Here is a 13,212-nt window from a genome sequence, read left to right on the forward strand (position 1 = left end):
AGGCTTTGCAAGGCTTTTCAATGCCAATCATGGTGATTAATTGTAACATTCACACTTGCCTCCAACAGACAAGAGGTCTTTCACCCACCCTGAACATTCCACAGAAATATATAAACCTCACTGACCTAGTTTCCAATATACCTCACAATCTCTGAGGATACCTGCGAGAGATGTGGGCGAAACATCAGGAGAGAATGCTTCTGGAGTGTTTTGGATTTTGGTATTCCGAATAAGGGATGCTCAACCTGTTTTTGTCATATTTTTGAAACTGCTGTTTTTGTCATATTTCATATAACATTTCTAAGTCTGATTTGTCATCCTTTTAGTTAATAGCTGTCAGAGTGACATATAATAAAAACACAACATACAATAGCCATATAATAAATAATAAATGCCAGTAATAAATAAATAACTTTATTTATATTCTGCCCTATCTTCCTGAAGGGACTCCTCAAAATCAAAAGCGGCACAATAAAACAACCAATTAAAAAACAGAAGTCATGAACTTTGCATGTAGCATAACCCTCTGCCAGTTTCCTCAGAAGTAAAGCCCACTCTGTTCAGTGCATTTGTTAGATAAATTTGCAAAAGACTGCAACCTGACTCGGCATCTCAGAGAGGCTTGGCATCATCTTAATCTATTCAAAACAGAAATATTCTATAAATTTTGCTGTCAGCATAACCACCACTACATCAATATTCTCCCAAGACCAGGTACAGAAGAGCCTCCATTAAGTTGTTAGATCCTTCCAGCCCACCACAAAAAAAGCCCAAACCAAAGCTTCAAAATCTGATTCACCTGACGCTTCTTCCTTTTATAAATCACTTGCCACAGTGCAGCCCATCTCCCATTGATTTTTACAGAGAAGGGCTAGGCTGAGATCCAAAGCACATTTCCTGGGAAGCGAGTTCTGTCGAAATGGGATTTTCTTCCCATTTAAAATCAGAGCATAAAAGAGTAAAGGCCCAGGAGAAGCCATTCATCTTTCAAGTTCTGAGAGTTCAAAAGGACTAAGGGTGGTTTTTGAACGGGCACATTTTTTCACCAATGTATGGTATATATATTTTCTTCTCCGTTGTCTATGCATGCTTACAGCACGAACAACAGGTAGTAGAAGGAAGCTTCCTGTTGGCATTGTAACTGGAAATAGATGTTTAAAATAGATACGTAATAGCAGTGCTTCCCAGCTTATCTGACGTATGGGGATTAGCAAAAAATATATATCTCAAAATTTGCTAATATTTTGTAATATGTGTCCATCAATTACAATCTTTATTTCCTGGAAATTCACCAGGATCAGGCAGCCAAAGGATTAATACCAGTCCAGGGACCATTACTGCCTTATAGCGCTTCCTATATTCATATTGTTATCAAAACCCAGGACCCCAAAACCCACGGCCATAAAGGGTCCCTCAAATGACATCTAAGCATGACCTTTCCGCCAGAAACACAGTCTGGCTAACATCAAAAGGCGACCTTTCCTCCAGATACATAGTTGCACAACCACCCATTGAGAGGAACACAGGACTAATCCCATTACTCCTCCAGGCAATTGGCATAATCATCTGATGGCCATCCTTCCTAGCCAACCATACACCTTTCCACCCAACATTGAATTAATCCCTGTACCCTGCTTTGAATCTCACCTATGGGAGAAAAATGGGAGAAAAATAAATAAACAATAAAAGGTTGGTTGCTGTGAGTTTTCCAGGCTGTATGGCCATGCTCCAGAAGCATTCTCTCCTGACATTTCGCCCACATCTATGGCAGGCACCCTAGTTTCCAATACCAGTTTCCAATATACCTCACAACCTCTGAGAATGCCTGCCATAGATGTGGGTGAAACGTCAGGAGAGAAAGCTTCCGGAACATGGCCATATAGCCCAGAAAACTGACAGCAATTCCAACCATGAAAGCCTTGGACAACACAATAATTAATGGTCACAGAGTCACCCAACACCCTGCTTTTGTTTCTCCCTGGGAACCCATCAAGGTGTTTTGGCATCGATTGTTTCCTCAGCCCGAATCTATTGTCAAATTCCAGCTGGCAGAAATAAAGCCATCAATCCCGAACCCTATCCACACGCCTTTCCCCCAAGGCGGACTTAAGAAACAGCCGCAAGTTTCAAACAGAGCAATGACAGTTTGTTAAAATTTCCACCAAACAAGGATACCAATCAGCTGCAGCAGCAGATGGCGTGCCTCTACCAATCAGCTAGTAGTTTGTAATTTGCACCGATCAGTGACCAGAACCGCAAAAGACCACTGTTTGAATAGCTGTCAAGTCTATATAAAGGTCTCTGTGCTGCATCCATTGCTTTATGTCTGATTTGAGAGCGTTGTCTCTCCAACATCCACTTTTGGTTGAAGTGAATAAAGCCTTGTCTTCATTCCTGTTTGCGTCTGATTTGAAACTACAGAGCCTAGACACCCCGGGAACCCGAACCTGCAATTCAGAGGAGGTGAAATTACATATCAATAACTATAAATGAAGAGGAGCACCTTCTATAGAAAAAAAAAATACTGTACAAGCATGCCTAATGTCACAATGTATTGGTAACCCTGGGCATTACGTCTTTAACAGAAAATTTAATACCATAGGCAATACCAATAACATAACATGAGCCCCAACTATAGTGATCATTTAATGCAGTTTGAAGCTAACTAGTGATGGTTTGACAACAAAAACCCTCAAAAGTGCATGAAAAAAGTCTTCATTGCACATCAGTGCTCTGTTGTTTGTGTAATCACTATCAAACCAGTTCCGAAATTTCCTATGTAATCAGCTTCACAGCAAAACCACTTTCTTTAATACCAGTTTGAAGCTGACATTGTAGATGTGCCCATAGATTCCTACACCATAAAAATGAAGGGCATATCAACAAATTTCATAGGTATCTTATTCAAAACTAAGAATATGCACATATTAAATTACCAAGAAAGTCAGATATGGCTTAGATAAGTATTTCAAAATGACTTCTCTACACACTATGTGAAAGCTTCTTTCAGATTGCATCCAAAAATTACTTTTTATTTCATTTTATTTAGCTTCCCCTTTTCTAATGATATTCATGTTGGTAGCAAACTTACATATGATTTTTTATGTGCTGAAACAGCCTTATCTGCTCTCCCTTTTTCTCTCTGCTTTACTGTTCACACATGCTCACTAAAGAATTCTGGGGACAACTGCTATTTTCCTTTCCTGTTGGAGGCTGGCACATCTAGCTAATCCAAGTCTTTCCCAGCTCAAGCTTTGCTTATTACATGCTGGACCTTAATACTGGAGGTTTTCCAGCCTTCCTTCATCACTGTTGATCCTTCTACTGTGGATCCTACTAAAGCAATCCAGTTAGAAGATAAGGAGTAAAAGGGGTCTGGACAGATATTTTTTTAAAAACCTTTGTAAAAAGGAGCTTTGACAGAAGCTTTGTTAACTGACGTATAGCTGTAAAAGCAATTCCCCAAACAGAAGGAAACTCAATATGCAAAGCCACCCCATGGAGCACAAAATACTTACGATATCATAGTTTTACATTTTCAAAAACACAGTTGCAAAGCACAAAAGCAATTATTAATCCACAATACAGTCAAAGTATGTACCTAGAAAGTAAAAAGGCAGTGAGGGCTCTATACTCGCACTGGGATTTTATGTCTTTGTGGGAAGTGAATCTCACCTATTGTGAAACATTTAGAAGCACTTTCCTCACAGAGTTCAGTTCAACCCTCATGCTGTGAATCTCCACATTTGTACCTGAACATTGTTGATGGCCACTGTAAAATGTTCACTACAAGTTCAAACGTCTATGCAATCACTATGAGGTTGTGGCAAATTCATTTATCCAGTTATCAGTTCAAAGCATTACAGCCAGAGAAAAGATCACACGCCATAGGGAAGCTGTTTCTGGCACTTGACATGTCTCTATTAAACTGTGGTAATTTTTACAGGCCCATTGCCCCTAATGGCAACTTCTCATGTTACAACAGTATATCCTAATTTAATATTATGAAACGCGTGGAGAAAACAAATCTCTTTATTCCCTCTCTCCATGGTATTTACGACTATGCAAGCACCTTGTACCCCACCCACACCACCATTGTTTTTATTTACTTATTTATTCATGATGAGGGAAGAATTTTTCCCAACATCACATGGAACAGCTAAGATCATACAAAATGATGAGCAATGCCAGGAACTTACTCAGCCTCACTCAAGGGAAGAGGAGTAATCAGGCTGTTTAATTCTGAACTTGATGCCAACAAATGTCGATGCCAATAAAATCAGCATATGTTGATCTTGCAGTTTCTTGCAGAAGTTCACATCACACCCTAGACTATTAACTGGGGAAAAACTATTAGTAAGGTGGAAAATATCCCAGAGGTACAGATTTCAGGAAGACAGGGGACTACTGCTGCCAGTGCTGGGCTGTACCCATTTGACCCACCATTTCACAAGCCAACATAGAAGAGAGAAAACATACAGTGATTTTTCCCTGAAAGTTTAGGGACTTTTTTGTACAAAGGCATTACTCCACAACAGTCATGCAAGCACCAATAGCAGAAACATACTGATATGAGCACTCTCCTTATTGCACCTCTCCATTAACACAATTGCGTTGATTTGCCAATCCATGGTCCTACATTTGTATGTATCTACATACCCTTGTATCCCCACCTCCCTGTACTTCTGCTACTTTACAATTTTAAAATTATTTTAAGCAATTTCACAGTTCCATCAATAGTTAATTAAAAATAATAGTCAAACATGACTGCAAATGAAAAAATAAACAGTTCAGGAATAGCATGCTGACACAGAGGTGAAATGGTCCCATTGCACAGGGTAGGGGATGGAAATGTTGTAGGATTGTTAATTGTGGGGAGGTGGCAGACTGGTAGTGGGATGCTCATGGCGATCGGGATTGCCACCAAAAATGACGGGCCTGCTTCAATGCTGATTTACCTCCTTCATGCAATAAATTCCTGACTTCTTCTTGTTTCCACTTCCACTGACTCCTAGCAGCTTCTCAAGCCATTACAGTTATTCATTTGGCAGTCTCATTAGACCTGAGGAAGTTGAATAATGCTTCAGCCAGAACAGAACAACTAATGTGTTACTCTAAGTAATAATTCTGCCAGTTTGAGGGAACCCTAGGCAAACTGCTTTTGTGACCTCTGGCTGCTTTGTCAACAATCTTCCACTTTTCCCTCTTCCCCTACTGGCATGTTCTCTCTGCCCTTCTCCCCTCTCCTCAAGGCCTGCCAAATGTGGCAGGAAATAATCCCCTTTCAGGATATAGAGCACCATTCAGTACAGTAAGTCATGGTGTCACCACCATTGACCTCCTCCTACACTAGACCAAACCACAATATTGTAGCTAAAATCCTTGAAAATTTTACAAAATTAGCAACTATCAAAAAACAACAACACATACCTGTAGATCATGTAAACAAATGAAATAATGTGATTCGAAGCATCCTTGTAATGAGTAATAATAACAGCTCTAACCAGAGTGCATGGAAGTTTTAGCCTTGAACATGTATTGATACAGGACATGTAATCTAAAGATGGGGTTATGAAAAATCTTTTTGTAGTAATATTTAATAGCAGGATTGTTTTTAATCAAAAAGTAATAAATTTCCACTGGCACATTTCCCCCAAATTTTAGGGGCAGCAATTTTGATGTCACCTCCTTTGATGGTGTCACCTGGTACAATCCATACTCACTAAACACCGCTAGCGATGCCACTGTATAACATTCATCCGGAATGGCCAAAAGCCCCGGTAAATGTCAAACCATTGTGAGACTGGAGTGTACAACCTAACACACCACTTGTTCCAAACTCCATATCCAGTCAAACCAAACTCCACATCTAGTCCACATAAGGGAGGAGGGGTGTTGGTTTTCATTGATGTGTTGTGTGGGCAATGCTTCGCCCCTCCCCAGATGTGTACAGAGGGACGGTGGGAAAGGAACATAGCCATTCATGTTGCCATCAGTGGGAAATACCTAGCAGGGAGGAAGCGAAACAAGAAAGCTAGGTGGGGAATTTATCCCAACTGTCTCAGCCACTCTGGAAAAAGCAGGTAGGGTTCAAAAGAATCTCCCTTGGTCATCCTCAATGAACCTGAATGAGAGGAGCATAATTTATTCTGGACAATTAAAACTGAGTCAGTACAGCAAAAAGTTGGGTCAGATCCCAGAGCTTTTGGCCAGTCTGGATAAGCCCTTAATCAAGAGTCCACTCCTTACATTCCAGTGACAGTGCTTTAGAAATTTCAACTAGGACTACAGATTGTGAGGTTATTGCCCGTGAGTTTCCGTGAAACCAGATCAGCCAGGAATCAGATCAAGCACTCTGAATGAAGGTCAACTACAGAGGTTTATTACAGTTTGGCCAAAAGGGATGCAAGCAGGCCTGTAGCGAGGGGGGGGGGGGGTTAGGGGTTCAACCCCCCCCCCGAAATTTTTCAAGTTATAAAAAAAATCTCGTTTACTCATGAATTTTAACTGGTTAACCAAATCCCCATGCTAAGTCTATGAGATGCAAAACATTAAGAGTCCCTCCAGGCACTATCTCAAACAGATATTGACAGGTTTGTAGCGGCGAGGGGTATGTGCTAGGGGTTCAACCCCCCCCCTGAAATTTTCAAAACCCCTCCCGAAATTTTTTTCTGGCTATGGCCCTGGATGCAAGTACCAGCGAAAGCTTAAAATGTACAAACACACATTCACAGAAAAACACAAACCATTTTATTCAGTTCTGAAAGCTATTCAGACTTCCTGCGCCCTCCCCTGATTGGCTGAAAAGTGGGGTTGGCTAGGATCTGCTCAGGGATTGGCCAGAGGTTCCCCTAATGTCATACTGAGAAGGAGGTGGGAAGAGGAACAGGTGATGGTTAGTCAGTTTAAAGGTCCAGTGTGTTGTAGACATGCCCACATGGAGGGCACGAAATAAAAAGAAGTGATAACATGGGTACGCAGATGGTTCCTTGTTTAACTTAAGTGTCCAGTTCTGAGGAGACAAAGGTGTAGGACTTAAAAGATAAACCCTTTAATACATTTATAAAATCGATACTTTTTGTGTAACTTGTATTGCCATGTACTTTATCGATTCTTAAATGTATAAACTTGTATCAAATGTATCCTGAAGGCCTCTGCTGTCCCCTTGCCTCCTGTTTGCATAAGCTCCTGAGAACACCACGCGGTGCAGAGAGGAGTTCCCCTGCCTGTTGAGCCAATCAGAATAGAAGAATGCCATGATGTGTCTTATGCAAGCTGTGTCTAAGGAAAGGGTGCCAAGAAGGATGCTTCTTCAAACCCAGACTCCCTTGAAAAGAAGAAAGGAAATGGTCCTAGGAGGGGTGCTTCTTTAATCCTGTTCTCCAAACCCAGGCTCCCTTGAAAGGAAGAAAGGAAAGAATCCCAGGAACAGTTAGGGGACCCTCGTAAGTTTCCGATTCCTGTCAATGGACTAGATCTTCCCAAATCTTTTGGTTGCAGACCGAAAATGACTATTCGGCAACCCACCTGTTTTTAGGAGGCACGCAAAAACGATCCACTGGTCTCCCGGAATTTGGCCAGCAGAGACAGCTTGGGGTTCAGCCGAAATGCACAAACCTACTGCCCATTCCTATGCTTTTCCTGCTGGTCGAAATGGGACTTTTATGCTTAAGAGTTATCAGTTCAATATCTTTCAACAACGCTGCATTCACTTAACTCAGATATAAAATTTTAAGAAAGAGGGGGAGTCATAAAAGCCATAAAAGAGATTAATTGACAGTTTCAGTTGATTTTGTCTTTTAGAAGAACATTCAGTGCCAAACACTTTTATCATCTCTATTCTTTTTCTCTCTGCTCCTTGCTCACACCTCTCTTATCAGCTCAGAACGAATGTTGCTTCTTTTGGTAAGAATGTAGCCTTTCTCCCAATTGGTCAACTCTTGCTCTCATTCTTTGTCTCCTCACTTCTTTTCTCTCTTGGGAAAAATTAATTTGTTTCTATCTCTGGTTGTGGTTTTTGTTGTTGTTTTTAAGCTTGCACACTGGTATTAGTTTTATCACTGCAGCCACACAATCTTCAGCAACAAGATTTTATAAAATTTTGTTGAAGCAGCAAACATTGTTTTCAAAAGGTTAAAGGAACAGGCAACTGAAAGTTAGGAGTGCCAAAGGGGGTATCCACACGCTGCACAAAAATGCAAGTAGCAGCGTTTTGACATCTAAAAAGAAAGGAAGATGGCTTGGGGGAGCATGAATATTTGGAGTACAGATATAATAGTGTTGAGAGGGAGAAGGAAAGCATCTTTAACCCTTTGCTCACTGACACTAATCACTTCTTAAAACTGCTCTCCCTCATGTAATTTCCAAAAACATGGACTCATGGGAATTTGTGGTATTTAAAGCAGCAATCCTAAATACCCATGCTTGGAGAAAAATCCATGAAAGTGGGCCTAAGATTGTGCAATAAGAAAGTTCTAAAGCTCAATGTATTTTTCATTCATTCATTTATATCCTGCCTTTCTTTCAGTAATGAGACTGAATTAAAACAGCTAACAATAATAAAGGAACACAATTTACCCTACTATAATCAAACAATGTTGCATAAGCAGTAGGCATGTGCGATCCAGAAAAAAATAGTTTTAAACTCTCTTCAAAAGTGGGGGGCGCTGGCACTTTGTTTCTAAAGTCATTTCTGAATATTGAAGCAAAAAAATTCAAAACTTTCCGAAACCTCGTAGTTAATTCATTAATGGTGGACGTGTATGTGCAATAGCGAAAAACAGCACTAAGGGGGGAACTTTAGGGGACTCTCCCACCATCATTTTTTGAGCTATCCTGATGAGACTTGCTACAGTGGTAGAACACATTTACCACTGTTAGCTCACCAAATTTCAGAATGTTTCCCTTTTCCTCTGATATTGGGAGAATGTTCATAGCTTATATAAAAATCATTTTTTTTAATAAATATTTTTTATTGAATTTTACCGTGTGACATAAGAGCAGAAAGAGAAAAGGGAAGGGGGTGGGGTAAGCTATAGGGACCGCAGTGTGGGGAGGGCAGGTATGGGTCAGGGAAAAAAGGGACCGGGATGGGGTAAGGGAGAGGGTCACGAATCGATCCAAGGGAAAAAATCCCTATCGGGGGGGGGGGGGGGGGGAAGGGGAGGGAACGAGGGGGGGGGAGGAGGTAGACTTCCGATCTTCTAACTTCCCGTCCATTTATTACATCAAGATGTTGATTCTTGTAGGTAGTTGTCTAGGAGTGTCCAATTCGTTTCTTTCATTGGTTGTCCAGTAGTTTTTTTTTAGCAAAAAAGTCAGTCTATCCATATTTTTGATGTCCATTAGTTTCTCCAGCCATGCTTCTTTGTTGAGATTTTTCCCATCTTTCCAATTTCTGGCTAGTACTGTTCTAGCTGCGGTGATAGCATAAATAAATATTTTCTCTTTATTATTTTTTTCCATTTCTGGATTTGAGTCTTTCTCTATTTTAAAATTATATAGTCCTAATAAAAAATATTCTGGTTTACATTCAAAATTTACTTTAAAAAATTTTTTACATTCTCTATGGACTATCAACCAGAAATTTTTAATTATCTTACAACTCCACCACATGTGAAAGTATGATCCCACCTGTTTTCTACAGTGCCAGCATTTATTATTACTATCTTTATACATAGTCCTATTTTCCTTTAATTCAATAGAATAGCATAATTTAGTGTTTTTATTCCAAATAGTGCTCCATTTGTCCATCGTTATCGGTCTGCCAATATTCCTGGACCAATTTACCATTGAATCCTTGATTATATCCATTTCCGTGTTCCATTCTAGTATTTTGTTATATACTAATGTTATGATTTTTTTTTCTCTTTTGAGTAGGTTATCCCAGAAATTGGTGTTTATATTAAAACCGCTTACCTTATCTTTTTTGTAGCACTCTTTTAATTGATAGAATTGTAGCCTTGTGATATTTTTATACTCTTTTTTAATTTCCTCCCAATCCTTTAAGGGAGGTGAGACTCCCGTAGTAATTTCTTTTTTAATAATATCTTTATATGTGGGCCATTTTTGCCACCCTAGTAGCCTACGTTGGACTGCTTCAAGGGGCGAGAACCAGAGGGGGTTTTTTTTGTATAGATATCTTTTATATTTTTTCTAGGTTGCAATTAAGGCTGATCTAACGAAATGATTTCCAAATTGCTTGTCTATTTTTTGCTTATCTTGCCATAAATATCCGTGCCAACCCCATCGTAGATTATATCCTTCTATGGTTAATAATTTAATTTTTTCCAATTTTACCCAATCTATTGTCCATTCTAACGCGCATGCATCGTGGTATAGTTGTAAATTTGGTAAATCGAAGCCCCCTCTTTCTTTGGGAGTAGTCATAGTTATAAATTTCACTCTTGGCTTTTTGTTTTGCCAGATAAATTTATTTATTTATTTCCCGATTCCATTCCGTAAATAATTTTTTCCCTCTAATAATGGGGATATTGCGAAACAAATAAAGTAGTTTAGGCAGGATATTCATTTTAATTATCGCTATTCTGCCCAAAAGTGATAGCTTTAAATATTTCCAGTCCTCTAAATCTTTTTTTATCTCTTGCCATTTCGCCCCATAATTTAATTCCAAAAGTTGATTATTTCTACTTGTAATCCAAATACCTAAGTATTTAATTTTATTAACAATTTCCAGGCCCGAGATGTCCTTTAGCTCATCTTGTTTGTTTTTTGTCATATTCTTAGTGAGTATTGTAGTCTTTTTCCTATTAATTTTGAAGCCCGCCAGTGCACCATATTCATCTTTTTAAACCAATCCTTGATAGTCTCATTTGGGTTTTCTAATATACATATTACGTCGTCTGCAAAGGCGCGTATTTTGACCTCTTGGTTGTCAATTTTAATGCCCTTTAAGTTTTCAGCCTTTTTTATTGATCTCATCAAAATTTCTAATGTGAATATAAAAATTAAGGGGGAAAGCGGGCATCCCTGTCTTGTACCTTTTTGTATTTCGAATTTATCGGTGTATAAATCGTTTACTTTAATTTTTGCAAATTGATTAGAGTAGATTGCGTTTATCCCATTTTGGAATAGATTTCCCATATCTAACTCTTTAAGTAGTAATTTGAAAAATTCCCAATTGACGTTGTCAAATGCTTTCTCAGCATCTAGTGCTAAGAAGCCCACGTCCTTCTGGTGGTTTTGATCAAAATATTCTATTGCATCCAGAATAATTCTTATGTTATCCTTACTACTACGCTTAGGTAAAAAACCCGCCTGGTCTTCTGAAATCCAGTCTTTTAAAAAATTTGTAAATCTCTCTGCTAGTATTTTAGTGTAAATTTTATAATCATTGTTTAATAATGATATAGGGCGGTAGTTCCTTACATTACTCGGGTCTGTTCCATCTTTGTGTATCAGAATTATTTCCGCTTGTTTCCAAGAATCAGGAATTCTTCCCTCACTGAGGGCTTTATTCATAATTTTTTTAAAGAATTGGGTTATTTCTTCTTGCTCAATTTTATAGAAGTCGGCTGTGAAGCCGTCTGGGCCTGGTGCTTTGCCTGGCTTTAATTTTTTAATAGCTTTTTAAATTTCTTCTTCAGTAATTTCTTGATTTAAGTTTAACCTTTGGTCATCCGTTATTTTTTGTAATTTTTGACTACATATATAATTTGTTATTTCCTCTGGATTAATTTCATCTTTTTCATATAGGTTCTTATAATATTTCTCAAATTCTGTTTTAATTTCGTTATCTGTAAATACGTCCTTTTCCTTTGTTCTAATTTTTATAATTTGTTGTTTATTTTTATTTTTCCTAATTATTCTGGCGAGCCATTTCCCCGGTTTATTAGCATTTTCAAATGAATTTTGTCGTGTCCATTTTAATTGGTTTGCAAGAGACTCTAACTGTAAGTTTGTCCTTTCTTTTTGTAGTAATTTTATTTTTTAAAATATATTTCCCTCATTAGGGTTTGCTTTTGACTTTTGCTCAAGTTTATCTATTTCCCCTTGTAATATTTGTAGTTTTTGATTTTTGATTCTATTTTTTCTTGATTTTTGTTGTATAAAAAAACCTCTCGCCACCGCCTTGTAGGCATCCCAGACGGTTTGTGGGGCAATATTTTCGTTATCATTTAGCTGAAAGTATTCTTTAGTCATCTGTTTTAACTTTTCTATGTCCTTCTCCTGTTTGATCAAATTGTTATCTAGTCTCCAACTTACCATATGCTTTTTCTTATTAATTGTCATGGTTATAGGGCAGTGGTCAGAGAGATCCCTTGCATGTATTCTTATTTCTTGTATTTTTGGTGCTAGGCTTTTTGAAGCCCATACCATGTCAATTCTAGTCCAAAGCTCATGTCTGTTCGAATAATATGTAAAATCTTTTTGGTTAGGATTTTTTAATCTCCAAATATCACATAAATCAAATTCATCCATAAACTGAAACAAATTTTTCGGGAGGGAGTTCTTGACGTTTTTTTTACTGTTCTTATTTGATAATGATTTATCCATTTTACAGTCCATGACACCATTAAAATCTCCCATTATTAATAAGTGGTCAGTTTCTACCTCGCTGATCTTAATTCTTAACTGTTTGACAAATTTACGTTTTGGGCCGTTTGGCATGTAGATATTGCATATTAAAATAGATTCATTGCCCACTAATATTTTAACTGCGATAACTCTGCCTTCATGGTCACTAAACTCCTCAACCGGTTTGAATTTTTCGGCTATATATAGGGTGACTCCCCGTTTGTTTTTTTCATCTAAGGAGTAAAAAGCTTTCCCTAATCTGGTGTTTGTTAAATAATTGGCATCTTTATTGGCTATGTGCGTTTCTTGCAACGATGTGATGTCATAATTATTTTTCAATAGATTATTAAATAATCTTTTTTTAATTTTTGAGTTTAAACCATTTATATTGTTTGTGAAAATCCTTATTGAATCTAAAAAATTATTCATCAATGGATGTGGCACTCACTGCGTCTTCCTCTTCTTCCGAGGATTCCTCCGGATTGTCATCATTAAACAGAGTAGTCTGAATTTCCTTTGGTGAGTCCTGTCTTCTTTTCTTTGCTTGTTTTGGGTTCTTTTCCAGGCTCGGTGGTTGTAACTTTGTTTTTTGTGATCATTTTTTTAATAATTACAGAAATCCGTTCCTGGTTTGAAAGTGTTATTTCCTGTTTCACTTTGAAAGTCATTGTTCTA

General features: G+C 38.2%; 1 long non-coding RNA gene across 1 annotated transcript in view; it reads right to left on the reverse strand.

Annotated features, from left to right (window-relative positions):
* Positions 1–398: 398 nt before the first annotated feature.
* The window catches only part of LOC134296033 (uncharacterized), a 40,464-nt gene continuing 27,650 nt past the window's right edge, over positions 399–13,212 (reverse strand). Inside the window, exon 2 of the long non-coding RNA XR_010002591.1 lies at positions 399–2,447. This is a non-coding gene — a long non-coding RNA (uncharacterized LOC134296033). The remainder of the gene's footprint in view (positions 2,448–13,212) is intronic.

Source organism: Anolis carolinensis, chromosome 2 (genome assembly GCF_035594765.1).
Source record: "Anolis carolinensis isolate JA03-04 chromosome 2, rAnoCar3.1.pri, whole genome shotgun sequence".
In the NCBI taxonomy this organism is placed as follows: Eukaryota; Metazoa; Chordata; class Lepidosauria; order Squamata; family Dactyloidae; genus Anolis; species Anolis carolinensis.